General features: G+C 33.8%; 1 protein-coding gene across 1 annotated transcript in view; it reads right to left on the reverse strand.

The window, feature by feature from the left end:
• The window catches only part of LOC145277845 (2,4-dienoyl-CoA reductase [(3E)-enoyl-CoA-producing], mitochondrial-like), a 141,918-nt gene extending 124,242 nt beyond the window's left edge, over window positions 1-17,676 (reverse strand). Inside the window, exon 1 of the mRNA XM_080129790.1 lies at window positions 17,553-17,676. The gene's annotated coding sequence lies outside the window, so the exon portion shown is untranslated. The remainder of the gene's footprint in view (window positions 1-17,552) is intronic.
• Window positions 17,677-19,074: the final 1,398 nt, after the last annotated feature.

The following is a 19,074-nucleotide window of genomic DNA, read 5'->3' on the forward strand; positions in this document are numbered from 1 at the left end:
AGATTAATTGAAAACAATCATGTTGAATGTCATTAATTGAAAACAATCATGTTGAATGCCATTAATTAAAAACAATCATGTTGAATGTCATTAATTGAAAACAATCATGTTGAATGTCATTAATTGAAAACAATCATGTTGAATGACACTAATTGAAAATAAATCATGTTGATTTCCATTAGATTAAAACAATGATATTGAATACCATTAATTGAAAACAATCATATTGAATGTTATTAAATGAAAACAATCATGTTGAATACCATTAGTTAAAAACAATCATGTTGAATACCATTAATTGAAAGCAACCATGTTGAATGCCATTAATTGAAAGCAATCATGTTGAATGTCATTAATTGAAAGCAATCATGTTGAATGTCATTAATTGAAAATAATCATGTTGAATGCCATTAATTGGAAACACTCATAGTGAATGCCATTAATTGGAAACAATCATGGTGAATGCTATTGATTGGAAACACTCATGTTGCATGCAATTAATTGAAAACAATGATGTGGAATTTCATTAATTGAAAACAATCATGTTGAATGCAATTAATTGAAAACAATCATGTTGAATGTCATTAATTGAAACAATCATGTATAATACCATTAATTGAAATCAATCATGTTGAATGCCATTAATTGAAAAGTGTCATGTTGAAGCCCATTAATTGAAAACAATCATGTTGAATGCCAAATTGAAAACAACCATGTTGAATACCATTAATTAAAAACAATCATGTTGAATACCATTAATTAAAAACAATCATGTTGAATGCCATTAATTGAAAACAACCATGTTGAATAAATTAATTAAAAACAATCATGTTGAATGTCATCAAAGCTAACAAAACTTAATGCGTTTCTTCCTAAGAACAAAAAGAGAAAAATGCTACGCATTATCGTATAAGTGTTATAATGTTCAATAGTAAAGTGCGTTTTCACAAAATACTATTTTGAGCGTTAGTTTTACTCGTGATCCTTTAATAGCGAAATTACCTTTGCTTCATATTGTATACGATACGAAGATCTTTATAATACGGCCTGTGCAACTTGAACAGATTTAAAAAAATATTTGTTTGCTATTGAGAAAGTTGAGTACGATGAAATTATATATTGCCACAAAAACAAAAAAAAGGAAAAAAACAAAAACAAAAAACAACAGCAGCAAAATAAAATAGCAATGTTACATTTGTTGAAACGATGCAATTATTAACTAACTTGTTTTGCCCTAAAACGCCTCTTTTTCACGAAATGAAGAAATTTATGAATTTCAGTAGCAAGTAACGGTAAAACTATATCACTTTCGCTAACGTAGTTCACTGCGATAATTTCAAACCAGACGAAAGGTTCTTGATAGACTGGAAAATGAACCCGATTTAATGCTTCAATATATGACATAAGACTTCCAACCTTTTATTAGTGTGTGCCAAATTTGAAGACACATGTAGCAAAGCGAAGTGTCGCATATTAGAAAAGTCCGTCCAAAAAGAACATTTTTCTATCAACTAATTTTGATTAACCAAAGAAAGAAAATTTTACCGTTTTTGGTGGCAGACAATTTTATTGGTACGAATACTCGTCCTATGAAAAAGTGTTTTTATTATAGTTGCATACTTTCAGAGTTAAAAAAATATATATGTAAAAAAAAAAAAACGTTGTTATAATTGGTTAGGAAGCTAAAAATATCAGGAAGTTTATATAATTATGTAGCAGTAGTAAAGACCATTTTTATATTGACTAGTAACGGACTTCAAATGTCTGAATAGAGATATTTCAATTATGGAATTTGTCAATAAACTCTTTTAATCAAAATATTGAAAATTTAAATGCCGAAATAGAGACATAAAAATATCTTTTCGGAAGTTTTTCTGATAGACTGGGAAGATATCAAAATGACTGCCAAGTTTGAATTAAAATCAAATATTAAATCATTTTTTTTTTAAAGAAATGTTCCATTCGCATCATTAAATCAGACTGAGGAGAAATTAGATAAACTCGAAACAAATGAGAATAGTATCGAAAGTAACTAGTGCGTTTCATCTACAGTCTATGTAAAAAAAATAAAGAAATCCGTGTTTATGCAGAAAGGATTACCACTATCCTCTGCCTTGTCTAAGACAGATATAAACTCAACAGACGGATTTTTTTTCCAACGGTTGATTTAAGTGATGCTCAACTACAAATACCTGTGAATGCTGATCATAAAATATTTTTTGCAATTACACGATCTTTTTGTGAAAATATTGCATAAACAATGTTGATAATATCGTTTGTTCGAGAAATTAATTTTTCTTCAAGTTATATTGATTTCATTAACACGGATTTTAGGGCTTTTTTCTAATCTTATTGCAATATTAAAAAAATTAATTGTTAACGTCTACGTTGCATTATTTTCATAAAAAAGCAAAATGAATTCATACATTTTGTAAAAGTATATTTCAATTAAATATCGTTTAAAGTTCGTTGCAAAAAAAAAAAAAGACGGGCAAATGTGCAGTTTAGGTTGTAAAAATAGCCTCTAATACTTGCATGACGAAAAAGGAACAGCTTTTTAGATTACACCGTTGTGACGTCACCTAAATAAACGTAAATGATTGATTCATTACTTTCATTTTCTTTTTCTTCACTTAATGGTGACTAACAATATATAATTTTATTTATAAATCATGTTAAGAAATTTATAAGTTTTCATAAGAATATTTATTTTTTGAAGTTGAAGAAAGTTAAAATGTCACCAATAATTGTAGGAGTACTAGGAGCAACTCTGAAAAGCTTTGAAAAAAGAATGGAAGAAAATGGAATCAGGGCGATGGTTGAGAAGATACAAAGGATAACAATAATGAAAACGACTGAAATATTAAAGAAAACCCTTGAACGCGGAAACATATAGAAACTGCAACAGAAAATAAAAATATAGAGGCACATCATATGGAACCAGGAAGACTGAAATCGTATAATAATAAGTTAATTCCCTCCTCCTCCCAAATAGTGTCTGTACCAAATGGCACTGCACCAAATAGTAGGGAAAGACCGAAGAGAGGAAGCACTAATCACTTAACTGGATGAGTGCGAAGGGGACTGGGATATTGGAGAGACTTATTGTCATCCGAATTTCAGTGGTCGGTGTCAGCAAGAAAGCAACGTTAAACGGCTGTTGCGATAACGCAAATTCATTTTCAAAGGTTATCTAAAAAGTTGGAGAGTACTGGAAACCTAAGGAGACTTATTGTCACTTAGACTCCAGGGGACATCACAGGTTGTTGAGAGAGAAATGTTTGATGAGAGCCTGTATGAAAACTCCTAGTGGTGGTGGTGGTGGTGGTGGTGGTGATGATGATGATGATGATGATGATGGTAAACTTGTAAATGAACACCCTAAGCTAAATCACTCCTGACTTAAAAAAAAAAATAGAATCAATATTTAGAAAATTATTGATTCTATTTTTTTAAGTCATTAACAAAAAGTAACAAAGAAAAAGCAAAAAAAAAAAAAAAAATGCAAAAAAAAAAAAAATATTTTTTCCTTTTAATAATGGAGTTACTTTTTCAGTGAGGGCGGAAAAGTTGAAAGGCATCAACACTATCTCACAATGTTGAAGTGCTGTTCTATGGACAGTAGATTAACGTTAAATCTAGATTTAGTAAAGTGATAAAAATACATTTAATTTGAAATTCAAATTTAGAAAACAAAAATCAAAGTGTGTCCTTCGTTGCAAACTTCCGGTTTATAATTTTTTTTTTGTGACAAATGACCTAGATGCTCTCTCATTATCACATCAAGACATCTTGTAAAATGGTGTTAGGATTTCTTTGTATCAATTCAAAATTCTCTTTTAACGATTTCCTTTTTATTTTTATTTCTGTTTTTATTCTTCCTCTAAACAAACAAAGAATTGTTTTTTTTCTATTTTCCAGACGGTCTTCCCATAACCTATTTTCCGTTCTTTTGTTTAAATAAGGGCTTGTCATGCAGTTCACAGCTTTTCAACATCATGTGAATAGTTGCACACACACACACACGCGCACACACACACACACACACACACACACACACACACACACACTATCAGGTTGACAAGAAAGTTATTTGCGGTCTTTAACTTTTACATTCAGATGACCATATCTCGGCTCAAACAAAAATTTATAGATCCAAATAAGCACCATCAGAATCAACACGCTTTTGCCAACGAAAAACAAGTGAATTTATGCCAGTAACGTAAAAATCTTGTGTTCTGGTGGCGATGAAGTCGCTGAAAGTTGTCGAGATGCTTGAAAAACTGGTAGACGGTAGGTGAGAAACCTTTTCTGTTGACTAGCATTAGTTGTTAGGTGTTGTTGTCGCAGATGCATTTCACCTATTTGTTTGCAGTACGTCTCCGCCGTAATAGATGAGACTAGTCGCAGACTACCAAACAATCAGCATGACCTTTTTTTTTGTGGTACTTGGGCTTCAGGAAGTATCGTGGCACTTTATCGGCGTCTAACCACTGAGCTAAGTGTTGCTGGTTGTCGTATAGATCGCACTTTTCATCACAATCCGGTCAAGAAATGGGTCGTCCTTGTTACGTAAAATAAAGGACAATAATAATAACGGCGTTTCTTTTGGTTGTCGTTCAATTCGTGAGGCACTCATTTATGAAGTTTTTTGTCTTTCCAATCTCTCAAGTAGTTGGAAATCCTCGTATACATTACATCTAATTCAAGTTATCAAATCGTTGTGTGTGGATTGGCTTCGACTAAGGCTCTTAATTGATCATTGTCAACATTCCATGGCCGACCACTATGCTTACCATCTTCAACACTCTTGTTGCCGTCATGAAATTTCTTAAACCACCATTGTGCAGTGCGTTCAGTAGTGCTTCATTATTATCGCAATCTGTTTGAAATAAGAAAATTGTGCAAATTTGTCTTTTTTCCATTTTGTATTCAACCTTCTGAAAAGAAGACATAATTGTTTTAAAACGATTCTAATTTAAACGATTAGATAGAGTTAAAAACGCTCTTTAAAATGATATATAAAGTAAGTATATTATACCGATAACTTATTTGAAAATCATTTGAAATCAAAAAAAATCTGCAAGAACTTCTCAACCTTATATATATATTAGTCCTCGAGCAAAAGAGCAGGACACAAAATGTTTTAAATAATAATAATAGAATAACAATAACAAGGACTTTCGCTGGTGAGGACTACTATTGACCATAACCAGATATACAGTCCTTTTTAAATTTTCATCTCTATTTTTCTCGTTATGTACTGAATATTTGTTAATGAAACCTATATGAAATATGTTCCTTATTAAATTTTAAAGATTTTCTATTCTGTTTTAAAAAATTTCTATTCTGTTTTAAAAAAAATTCTATTCTGTTTTAAAAAATTAAAAAATTTAATCTAAAAAAGTTATTTTAAAGTTTTTGTTAAAAAAAAATTCAGATTTTCTCATTAGTCAGACTTGAGGGGGTTGCAAAAAATGAGTTGTGGTGTGAGGAGAAATACAAACTGAAACAGAGAGAATATTCAGACCTGTGGACGGTTGGAACGTAGACCTGCTGATGCTGGAGAAGGAGACATGACAGTGGGAGTCTACGTTGGAAGTTGGACTTCTGGGTTTAATCGTGTATTCTTTCTGGAGACTTTTCATGATGGAGTTTTAGAATTTGTGGAATAGGTCGACAGTCTTGTTTAGAGCAGAGCAGAGAGGGAAAGTAAGGGAGAAAAAGAAGTGAAGAAATATTTGTTTGTAAACCATGATAAGGTAAAGCCGTAACAATTACCCATTAATATGGCATCAAGAAGCTCCACCAGAAGCTACTGCATGGTCCAGAATCCATTCACCAAATGGCAATACAGCAGTCTCAGTACTTTGCACCTGCTGATAGGACGGCATCCTTAGTGATTAGTCCAAGGTTCGGTGCCTGACTATCAGGCGGATAACGTCAGCCCAGTAAAACGTTTACCTCCAACACTCTTATTAGTGACAGGGTTACAAGTATAGAAATAGAAACAGAACAATCCCCGACATCTCAGGTGACTGCTCACGCAAAAATACTGCCGGCCTAGAATACAGCTTTTTCTTCTCCCTTTGTCAGAAAAAAACACTCATTAAAAATGAGGACTGAGAGACAAATTAGGGCTAGGATTACGCATTGTCTACAAACTATTTTAGTGTTTCTTAAACAACAAAACCTTTCTGAATTTTTGAGTTGAGAATTAACAATTCGTATTATTTGAATTATTCCAATTCTTCTTCTTCTAAATTGAGTGTTATTTTTACAACATGTCCGCAATGGCTCTTGGCGTAGTGGATAAAGTAGTTAGTAACATTCAGTTTTACGTTACATTCTTTTCTAGGTTGAATGTTCAATCTTCAGTGTGGGTGACTCTCAAAAATACAATTGCGAATTACTTACTACTTCTACCCGGTCATGGCTGACGGAAGAAGAGCATGCTACCTCCGTGGAGTAAATAAATGATTCCATTCGAAGTTATGTGCAAATTTCCGAGTTCAACAAAATACACCTGAAGAAATCCGAAAGTTACACCGATGGAAATGTTGTGAAAATAAACCTCAAGGTGAGAACAGTTGTTCGAATAATCCAAATATTAAAAAAAAAAAAAAAGAACTGAAAATAATGAAAGACATTATTAATAAAATAGTAAACTGCCTATTTATCAAATTTCAATGAATTTTTATACATCTACCATAAACCTCATTTAACTCTATGTGGATAGTAAACCAATCGTCCACAACCCGAACAAACATTAATCCCAAATATTTTAAAACAAATATTCCATTGTGACAAATAGCATTATAACGAAGCATTGAAAGAACGGGATGTAACGAAGAAATTGAATTTATTAAAAATACATGTAAAAAAATATGGAGAACAGAAAATCTAAATGTAATATTAAATAAAATAATCTTCAGAAATCCAGAAATATGTTGAGTGTACATGACGATATAAATACATTAATATGCTTGTTAATGGTAGTACAAAATTCTTCTTCTTCTTTTCCTTCGTTCATGCCTTATTCTTGTATGCATGCACCCTAGTTATCCAACTGCCCCCATTTAACTAAATTCTCAACTAAGTTATTTATTTCTTTATTTCTATTATTTTATCTTTTTGTTTTTTTTCTTTTTCTTTTTACTTTACTTTTCATCATTTATCCCTTAATTTTATTTAATGTATTATTTTTTACCTTATCTTTATCCCTTACTTTTATTTACCTTTTCGATATTATTATTATTATTATTATTATTATTATTATTATTATTATTATTACATCATTAACATCAGCGGCGGAGTTTTAAAAAATAGCAGAGGAAAAAAAAAAAAAAAGAAGCGTTTCTAACTGAAATAGAATTTAAAACTTGAATTCACGGTTAAACGAGGAATTTTCTTTCACATGTTTGGATGTTTTATGTTTCTGTTTTTGTGTACATTTTTCTGGCCAAAAGCAACATCGGCAGAGGAGTTTAAAAAAACGAACAAAGTAAGCTTTTCTAACTGAAATTATTATTATTATTATTATTATTATTATTATTATTTTTATTTATTATTATTATTATTATTATTATTATTATTATTATTATTATTGTCATTATTATTATTATTTTTATTTTTTATTTTTATTATTATCATTATTATCATTATTATTATTATTATTTAAAAAATACTTTATTGGTTATTACTACTATCACTAATATTATTACTAGTAGTAATGGTGGTGGTAGTAGTGGTGGTATGTTTTTATTATTACTGTAGCTGTAGCAGTGTCAGAAATTTCGTGAAAATAGTGAATAATTCCACCCCATCTTTCCAAGTTTATAACTCCTCGAAAAATGTAATTCAAGCCCTAATTTTTTTTTCAATTAAAGGAGCAAGGACCAAGGTTTTATTAAAAAAAAAACAAAAAAAAAACAATGTGTTTTTTTTTAAAAAAGGTTTTAAACTTCGGACTTTACAGGTAAATTTCTAAAGAAGCGATTTTTTTTTTGTTTTAAATTTGAATATATTATTTATTGACCTTTTCTCTTCAATTTGTGATATATAAAACTCCCCGACATAAATTAATTATTTACTTTTTAATAGACATTTCAAAATGAGAGGCGTGAATTATTCGACCCCCTATCTTTCCAAGCTTATAACTCCTCGAAAAATGTAATTCAAGCCCTAATTTTTTTTCAATTAAAGGAGCAAGGACCAAGGTTTCATTAAAAAAAAAAAAAGACAAAAAAAACAATGTGTTCTTATAAAATAAGGTTTTAAACTTCGGACTTTACAGGTAAATTTCTAAAAAAGGGATGTTTTTTTTGTTTTAAATTTGAATATATTATTTATTGACGTTTTCTCTTCAATTTGTGATATATAAAACTCTCCGACATAAATTAATTATTTACTTTTTAAGAGAAAGTTGAAAATGGGTGACACTTGGGGGGGGGGCGTGAATTAAAAAAAACGTTTGTCTAAAATATTATATTCGGTTTATTGGAAAGAACATAAAATTTCACATTGACCCTGAAAATATCGTAAAAATAGAATCAATAGAAAAATTTTGATAGATTTTTAAAGTTTAAAAATTGAAAAATATTGAGTTCGGAAAATTCATTACTGTTTAAAAAAAAAAAAAAATTTCTATTACTTTTAAAACAACTGTAATAGTTTATTTTGGAAGTATAATCCATAAAGAAAATAAATAACCCACTTTTAACAGAGAAATTACGAGATTTTTATATTGTATTCGCAGTTTCGTGTTTGGGGTGTCAAAAATTCCTACAAAAATTCTGATACTGCTACTGTAGCTGTAATGGTAGGTGTTGTTTTTTGCTGTCATTGCTATTGTTGTTTTTGCTGTTAATATTATTGCTACCGATATTAGTGTTGCCATTATCATTGTAGATGTTATTTCTATTGTTGTTGGTGGTAGTAATGGGAATAGTGGTGGTGATGGAGGAAAAAGGCCGGGAGGGGATCTGTGACCTTGGTGGGGAACCCTTCTAAAGATAATGTCTCGATAAAACTATCGGTGGTGGTGTAACTAACCCCATTTATGGGAGAATGTCAAATCAAAATATTGAAAATAACGACGTGAATGAGGCTAGAACATCTTGTGATGGTCTCACGTCAGGTAGGTCAACAGGGTGGGTCCTGTCTTCATCATACAACTGTTCGAAATTTTGAGGATGTGGCTGGATATAGGGGGAGTGAGAATTGCCAGAGAGTGTCCTAAGACACGAAGGGAGTTGGAACAGGAAATGTAAAAAAAACATGGACGGATGAGGAAAGAAGAGTACTGTGGGAATTTTTTTTTTTTTTTTTTTTACATAGGCATCACCACATTATCAAGGCCAAGAGGCCACTCAAGGATAAGGGTTAAAGAGTGTACAGTAGAAATTGGACATTATAGTAATCATTAGTAATGAAAATTTGGTAAATTTGATAACTTATATGGAACGGCTCATCAAGAATTATTTACGTTAGACTTGAAGACAACCATATTGTAGTCAGCCGGAAAGCAGAAAAACGGAAGACAATTCCACAGGCGTGCAGTTCTAAGAAAGAAGCTTTGTTCATGGAATCTACGTTTAGGTTTAGGCACAGATAAAGAGTGGGGGAAATTATTGATAGTGTTTACAGCTAGGCGAGTGTTCCTTGTGAAAGTTTGGCGAGGGGGGACCATAGATTGAAGCTCAGTTGAACACTTTCCATGAAAATAACGATACATCAGAGACAAACTCGCAACATCTCTTCTGTGAGATAGAGGTTGCAAGGAAGAGAAAAGGACATCTCCTACGAGGCTACGAAGTCTATTTTGAACTCTATCAAGGCAGGACAAGTCCTTTCTAGCAGCTCCTGCCCAGATGTGGCAACAGTATTCCATCCTTGGACGTACCTGGCTCTTATATAGATAGAGAATAGCATCAGCAGTGAGATATCTACCGGATCGATAGAAAGATCCCACCATTTTTCCAGCGGCCTTGGCAAAAGATTTGATGTACGTGTTCCATTTAAGATCAGGAGTAATAGTCAAGCCAAGAAGCTTGTCAAAACTTGAGGCCTCCTGAAGACAAGAGCCATTCATTTCAATTGATGCCAAATGTGGATCAGAATGTTGATGATGTAAAGAGAGAAGCTTGGTTTTAGATGCATTAAAAGTAACCAGCCACTCCTTTCCCCATTGTACTACGTGCTCAAGATCAGAGGAGAGAGAATTGGAGAGAACTTGGTCGTTTACTGTCTTAGATGTACTACCATAAATGGTAGTGTCGTCAGCATAGATGTCTACAAATGATGTAAGGATGTGATTTGGAAGATCATTAATGTAGATCAGGAAAAGAGTTGGGCCCAGGATGGACCCCTGAGGGACACCGGCATTAATACTGTGAGCTTCTGATTTTTGCCCCTCAACTACTACTCTTATGAACCTATCAGAAAGAAATGATTTAATAATTGAGAAGACATTTCCAGCAATACCATAGCTAGAGATCTTGTGAAGTAAACCTTTATGCCATACCCTATCAAAGGCCTTAGATATGTCAAGAGCAATTGCCCTAGAAATGTTGCCTCCGTCGAGAGATTTGCTAAATGCTTTGTAAGAAGTGGAAGTACCCAATCTGGTGGATATATCCGAAAAGTGAAGGAAGAATGGGAATCGAGAGGAGGAGGAGCTAGAAGTGTCGCGAGTTTGGTATCCCAGTTAAAACAAATTAAAAATAACAACCTACTTTCAGTGATTGCAAGAGAAGAGATTGAATGGATGGTTAGGAATGAAATGAATAACGAAAGTAAAATTGATGAAACTAGCTCTGATGGAGTGGAAGTGCAGAAGGGAAATGTAAACGGTGATGGGAGGCGGACAACTGAGGAGGTATGGAATCCTATGTTTAGGGGAAGTAATGAGAGAGTTTGAAGGATCTAAGGCAGATGAGATCATTGACTCTGAGACAATGGAGCCAGTGAAAGGAGCAGATGTATGGAGAAGTGATGATGAAGTTCGAACTTTGACTTCTGTAGAAAAAGAAGTACTTCAGAAGTTAAGAGAGGTTCTTCTTAGAGACGATATCATAGAAATTCCAAGTATGAAGAGTAGTGAAAAACGAGGTAAAAATAATTCAAGGAGTAATTCACAACATCATAAGAAAGAACATATCGATTATGGAACTTAACAGGCTTCTGTATGCAGCGTCATATGTTATTGCGAATTGTTTTGGCTTATTACAGAAGAAAAAGAGAGAAATGAAGGATAGAAGGCCACACTGGCAGAGGCGGCTTGAAAAAAGTATTAAACGGTGGCAGAAAGACATTGGTAGAATCGAAAAAATAAGAAAAGGAGTTAAACTAGGACAGAAAGCCAAAGACAAGCTTGAAAGGAGGTATAGATTGCTGGAAAAAGGAACGATGAACGTTCTAACAATGTTGAAAGAGAAGGTCCACACTGGTGGTATGAAAATTAGAAACTTTGTTGGAAAAAGTGTTGCATTTCGGCAGAACAACCTTTTCCAGAACAACCAGTCTCAGCTGTATAAAGAATTAAATGGTTGTAAACAGGCGGGAAATAACAACACCCCAAATGCAAAAGATGCAAGGAAGTTCTGGAGTGGGATTTGGTCTGTCGAAGGGCGATATAATGAGAAGGCTAGCTAGTTGGAAGAGGTTAGAGAAAGGCTATCAGAAATGCAGCAGATGAAGAACGTTGAGATAACCATCGATGCTGTTAAGGCTGGCATATGAAGGATGACAAACTGAAAGGCATCTGGTCCAGATGGAGTGATGGACTTTTGGTTTATGAAGGGAAGAACAACACTGATTAGGGAAGATCCTGCAAAAGGAACAGATGGCAATAATTATAGACCAATTACATGCCTGCCATTGATGTGGAAACTGTTGACTGGAATATTTGCAGAGAAAATTTATGAACATCTACAGAGTAATGGTGTTTTTCCTGACGAACAAAATCGGTGCCGGAAAGGCTCGAGATGTACTAAAGAGCAACTACTAATTGATAAAGCAATAATGCAGGATGTGAAGAAGAAGAAGAAGAAGAAGAAGAGAAATCTGAGCATAGCATGGACCGATTACAGAAAGGCTTATGACATGGTTCCTCATTCATGGATACGTGAAACACTATTGATGATGAAGGTTGCTGAGAATGTGTTAGGGCTTTTGGAGAGAAGTATGGCTCAATGGAAAACGGTGCTGACAGCAAACAGAGAGGATATAGGCAGCTTGGCATTAAATGTGGGATATTTCAAGGAGATTCGTTATTGCCACTTCTTTTTGTAATGATAATGATGCCACTGAGCATCCTCTTGAAGAGAGAAAAACTGGGGTATAACTTTGGATCTGGTGACAGACGCCTCAACCATCTACTTTTTATGGATGATTTGAAAATATTCGGTAGAAATGAAAAGGAAATGGAGAGACTGGTAGAACTTGTGGGGACATACTCAGAAGATATTGGGATGGAGTTTGGGATTAGTAAATGTGCGATACTGGTGATGAAAAGAGGAGTAAAGGTTCATTCGAATGGAATAGTGCTGCCAAATGGAGAAATCATGAAAGAAATAGAAGATACAGGATATAAGTATTTGGGAGTGCTGGAAGGTGTAGGCATCATGAACAGAGAAATGAAGGAAAAGTCAGGAAGGAGTATCTTAGAAGAGTGAAACTAATTGCAAAGTCGAAACTGTATGGAGGAAACCTAATGAAAGCAGTAAATGCATGGGCAGTCAGTGTTTTGTGATACAGTGTGGGAATTTTAGAATGGTCTGACAAGGATGTGAATGCCATGGATATCAAAACAAGAAAAGTTTTAGCAATGTTTGGTATATTTCACATTCGAAGTAGTGTAGCAAGGCTGTATCAACAGAGGAAAGATGGTGGGAGAGGATTGAAAAGTGTAAAAGATTGTGTTAGAACCGAGGAGATGTTGTTGAAGGAGCATGTGGTTAGAAGTGAGGAGTGAATGCTTAAGATTGTGGCCAATGAAGTGGAGGTATGTGAGACCAAGGCTGATTATATGAAACGTATGGATAGAGAAAGGGCAGAGGAACTGGCTAGGAAGAAAATGCATGGAAGGTTCTTCCAGGATATAGCAGAAGTGGCTGATGAAAGATCATGGCAATGGCTTAGAGCAGGGTATCTGGCTAAGAGTACTGAAGCTTTTGTTTGTGCAGCACAAGAGCAGGCATTAGGAACAGTAGTGTTCAAAAAAATGGTTCTAGGTGAGGAAGTTGCTGCAGAATGCCGGATTTATGATAAGACCTCAGATTCAATTGTGCACCTTACAGCAGGGTGTAGTGGACTGGCCCAGTGAGAGTACCGCAAAAGTCACGATCACATGGGACTCCGGATATATTAGGAGGTGTGTAAGGGGGTTGGGGTGAAGTGTGTTGGAGAATGGTTTGAGGAGGTGCCTGATGAAGTGAGAACAAGTGAGGATGGCAAGGTAGAGGTATGGTGGGACAAAAATATCATAACGACCAAGCAATTGGAACATAATCGTCCGGATTTGGTCGTCATTGACAAGGTCTCAAAAAAACTGGCAGATTGTAGATTTCTCAGTACCTTGGGACAGGAATGTGAGAGAGAAGGAGAATGAGAAGTGGAGCAATTATGCTCCATTGGCCTTGGAAATAAGGCATATACACGGGGTTACAACACAAATAATCCCGGTCATAGTTGGTACAATAGGAGTAGTATCAAGTCGTCTGGAAGGACAATTGAAAAACTACAAATCCCCGATGTTTTAGGCGGCCTTCAAACTTCTGCAATTATAGGTACTACCAACATCCTTAGGAAAACCCATGATCTTTGAAGCTCCTGGTTTGAAGCCGGGATTAAGGGAAATCCTCTGGAAATGAATCCCATCCCTTTCCAGAGAGACGTTCATAAACGAAATCAGAATTATTATTATTAATAATAGCACATTTCCCCCCTATTATCCTACCCCACCAATCATCCACAACAAAAATTCTCTTTTGTCCTTTTACACACCTCCAAAAACTTTGTTACACTATCCTTTTACCTCTGCCTTATACCCCAACCCCCTCCCTGTATATCTAATAAAAAAGAAAACCCAGAATTATTGCTACACATTATATAATATATATTGGTATTCTGAAATCTATTATTATAGCCTTACAACTACCCACACAGACCCACCCCTTAACTTGCTCCTTTAACTCACCCCCCCTCTCGCCTCACTAAATTAAAACCCTGGAACAGGACGCCTCATGTAACCCCTGTTGTTAGAATATACACATTTATCCTTTTGCCTTAAACCATCACCATAATAATAATACCCCTCCCAAAATTATATACCACTTCATAGTGCTGTTGTTGTCTCGGTTGCATCTGTCAATAAAATGCCCCTGAATACATAATAGACATCTTACACACCAATAAAATAGAATTACACTCCATCCATACTATACCCCCACCTTAACCCTAAAACATCCATTTAAGCCTTCAAACATATACTACATACATTTAAGACTATGATAAAGACCCTATACACCTTTCTACATTATACTCTATATAATACGCTCCTCCTTTATCTAGAATTCGATAAAACTCTCCCCAACATCATCTATAATTTTAATTGATCTATTTCGTTCCTAATGAATCCCACACTAGACATCATATCCCCACTATGTTATCTAGCATCTTCTCTACTCTTATGATGAGAAGCATTAGGCTTCGAAATGCTTTGACACAAAGAGTCCCTTCTATCCCCAACTAATTGTTTGTATTCCCTTTTTGAATAAATGAACCAATTTATATTTACCAATATATAGTTCTTGTGAATTCATTTCTCATTCCTATTGTTCTCATATATATATATATATATATATATATATATATATATATATATATATATATGATGAAAATGATGGAAATAGTATCATCCAGAGGAAGTCTCGAAATAAAGACGAAACGTTGATGAACACATAATACGGTTTGTTCCTTTTTATTTTCTCTCTCTCTCTCTCTCTCTCTCTCTCTCTCTCTCTCTATATATATATATATATATATATATATATATATATATATATATATATATATATATACTCAGATCATGATGTCATAATCATTAGATCACTCTGGACGAATGTTATGAAATTTAAAAATAAATATTTAAATTTCAATGATATTTATCGCATGAGGTTTGTTCCTTGCTAATGGAGTCAGAGATGGTTTCGTGGCTAGGTTCGAATCTTCCCACTGGCAGTAATCGTGTTACTCTGCACTGATGATCCCCAAAAAGTTGAAACACTAGTGTCTGTAGGTATTTGAAAAAATTATTATAGTAATAATTATATATATATATATATATATATATATATATATATATATATATATATATATATATATATATATATATATATATGAGAACAATAGGAATGGGAAATGAAGTCACGTATATTTTTAATTTGGGTCTATTTGTTAACGTTGTGAATCCGAAAAAAAAACTTGTTATGTGAGATTTGATTCTTATGATCAGTTCGCCTTTGGAAATACGTAACCATTGCATATTCGTTCTATTTGGATTTTTAATTCACTTTTTTCATTTTTCATTTCTTTTCTCCATTTCATGAACTCTTTACACTAACTTTTTTTTTTGCATATATGGCTAGTTTTCATATAATATAGTTCCAATTTATGCCAGTAGCGGCCACTTTATAGCTTCCCAATAATAATCATTTGCTAATATCTTTCCTCTGAAACTCTTGGAAAATCCGCGGATCAAGGAAATCTTAATATTTTTTTAGTATCTCGCCGAACAATAAATTCTTGTAAATTATAATTTACAGTCATTTTTCTGACAAGCTCTATTTTCTATTTTGGTTGCATTGAGCTTTTTTATTTGGTTAGGATTTCTATATAAATATCTCTGTTTATATTCAATTTAAGTTTACAGAAGATTTTGGCTTGGAAACTTAATTTTTTACTTTGTAGGCAAATATACATACGTATGTACACACACCTATATATACTTACACGCTTATATATACATACGTATGTACACACCTATATATACTTACACGCTTATATATACCTCCACACAAACACACACACACACACATGTATGCCTGTATGTGTGTGCCTGTTGTCATGGGATAGGTTTACATGTACAGTTTGCCGCCGATTGGCAGTCTTTCCTCATGAAATGAAAAGTAGGAGTTACCGTTATCCCATTACAAATTACAACACTCGCAACTTTATACAAAGACCTTTTTAGAGGACGGCCCATCCACCACTATTGCCGGATATAAAGGAATAATATAAAATAAGACAAATTAGAGAGAGAGAGAGAGAGAGAGAGAGAGAGAGAGAGAGAGAGAGAGAGAGAGAGAGAGAGAGAGAGAGAGAGAGACCGACATTAAAAATACATACAAGATACAATAATAGTGTCATTTTCTTTATGAGTTTTATTTGGCCTTTCATCTTTCTCTTTCTAATACGTGAAGTCATCACTTTACGTTGCTTTATTTACACACGCACACACACACACACACACACACACACACACACACACACACACACACATATATATATGTTTATTATACAAACATTATTGGTTGAATAAATGCATACATGTTTCAGTAGAATCTCAATTTAAAGAAACCCACCTCATCAGACAGAAAAAAGGGTTGACACTGAAGTCAAAATCAAGGTTCATTCATTTTGTATATATAAAAAAATATCTGGATGTGACTTAAATCCAGAAGAAGGAGATGTTTAGTTCGTGAAGACGGGTAAGTGGTATTAAGGGGTAAATGTATGGCAAAGAAAAGAATAGGGAGTGAGAATAGGAGGAGAGAAAGGGCAGTACAATCCAGCATGATCAAGGTATCTCAGCGGGATGAGGTTATGGCTATACTCTAGTTTTAAGACTTAAGTGTCTATACTTTGATCTGAAGTGTTTTCAGTCTTTTTTATTCTCGGTGGGTTCTTTTAATCATAGACTTTTTGTCTATTTCATATGTTAATACATTTACTTTGACGTATTATTTATCTCCTAATTTTACTGATAACATTCATTTATTCTTTCATAACATACTTCTATATGATGAAATCAACAGAAAAGCTTGAAATTATTAGATGTAACGATCACGAAAAATGATTAAATGTTAAAGTAGCATCGGTTATTAAAACACTTTAGAGGATATGCATGAAATAAGCTGTAAAAAAACATTTCCTTCATTGGGATGATATTACAATCCCAACTCTCTTCTTGAAGGATATCTTAGTAAACAAATTTATTCATAAACCAATGGCTTAAAGTTTTCTTGCGTTTGGTAAAAGTTATTTGTTGTATTTTTTCACTCCTTTTCTTCTCTTAACGATTCTGCAGAATCGCCAAAAAGCTTTTAGAGTCATCGATATGTACGATCGAAAATTGTATGTTAGCTCATAAAACATGGCTACTGTATAAGAACATTGTATTAAAACGTTGATAATGTAAAACAGGATTTACTAGACAAGTAATTAAATAGTCAAAAGGAAAAATAAATTAAACACAAAAAGAGTTTTACCGGTTTCGAGTGGATCAAATTAGAATGGAGCCGATCAATATTTCATATGTACACATGAGAATACATTACACAATAACGTTTGCTTTTCATTCCGCATTCAACAGTTTTGCTGCGAGACTGTCATTTCTTTTAGAAGCAAATAATTTTATATACGGCTTTTATTATATAAGCCATTAATTATTATTGTCTAATTAAAAAATTTGCATCCACCTTCACCAACTTCCTACGATCACCCAAGTTTAACTTAAAGGTGTTAGTTTTTTTATTATTATTATTATTATTATTATTATTATTATTATTATTATTATTATTATTCACATTTTGTGTCTGGCTGTTGGTATTGCCGATTTTATACTGATAGGCGGATCATAACAAATGAACATAGGCTATCAGCACCTTGTTTTCTCAGTCTTCCAGCACTTTCCGCAAGATTCTTCAATTCCCAACAAAGCAGTTTTTTGAAGTACTCCAACATTGCAAAGGATCCCAATTTTTTCAATCTACTTGTCAAATCCTTCCCATCACAAACTGAACAACTTCTACCTTCTTCAATTTCCACAATACTTTTTATCTCCCTTTTCAAATCTTGGTACTTTTTTTACCTTCTCCTTCCCCCCCCCCCACAGATGATCGGTCATCTCCCTCACAGTACAGGTCAATAAGTATCCTGTGCGTCATGAGTAAGTTGCTGGAATCTGTGTTAAATACAGAAGTAATCAATCATCTCAGCCAAAATAATCTTCTTAGTAACAAGCAATAGGGTTTCCATTCTGCTAGATCTACAGCAGATGTGCTTACAGTTATATCTAATAGGATTAGCGAATCTCTCGATGGAGGCTATCTTTCTAGGGCAATTCCTCTTGACATATGAAAGACCTTTGATAGGGTATGGCATAAAGGTTTACTTCACAAGATCTCCAGCTACAGTATAGCTGGAAATGTCTTCTAAATTATTAAATCATTTCTCTCTGATAAGTTCATAAGAGTAGCGGTTGATGGGCAGAAATCAGAAGCTCATAGTATTAATGCTGGAGTCCCTTAGTGATCCATCCTGGGCCCAACTCTCTTCCTGATCTATATTAATGATCTTCCAAATCACATCCTTACATAATTCGTAGAAATTTATACTGATGACACTACCATCTATGGTGGCACATCTAAGACCATAAACAACCAAGTTCTCTCCGATTGTCTCTGTTCTGATTTTGAGCAAGTGGTACAATGGGGAAAGAGGTGGCTGGTTACTTTTAATGCATCTAAAACCAAGCTTTTATCTTTACATCATCAACGGTCTGATCCCAATCTGGCATCAACTGAATTGAATGGCTCTCGTCTTGGAGAGGTTTCATGTTTTGACAAGCTCCTGGGATTGATCTTTACTCCTGATCTGAAATGGAACACATACCTCAAATCCGTTGCCAAGGCCGCTGGAAAAATGGTGAGATTCTTCTATGGATCCAGTAGATATCTCACTGCTGATGCAATTCTCTATCTATATAAGAGTCAAGTATATCCAACGATG

This window comes from Euprymna scolopes, chromosome 6 (assembly GCF_053919585.1).
Source record: "Euprymna scolopes isolate OS-2025 chromosome 6, ASM5391958v1, whole genome shotgun sequence".
In the NCBI taxonomy this organism is placed as follows: Eukaryota; Metazoa; Mollusca; class Cephalopoda; order Sepiida; family Sepiolidae; genus Euprymna; species Euprymna scolopes.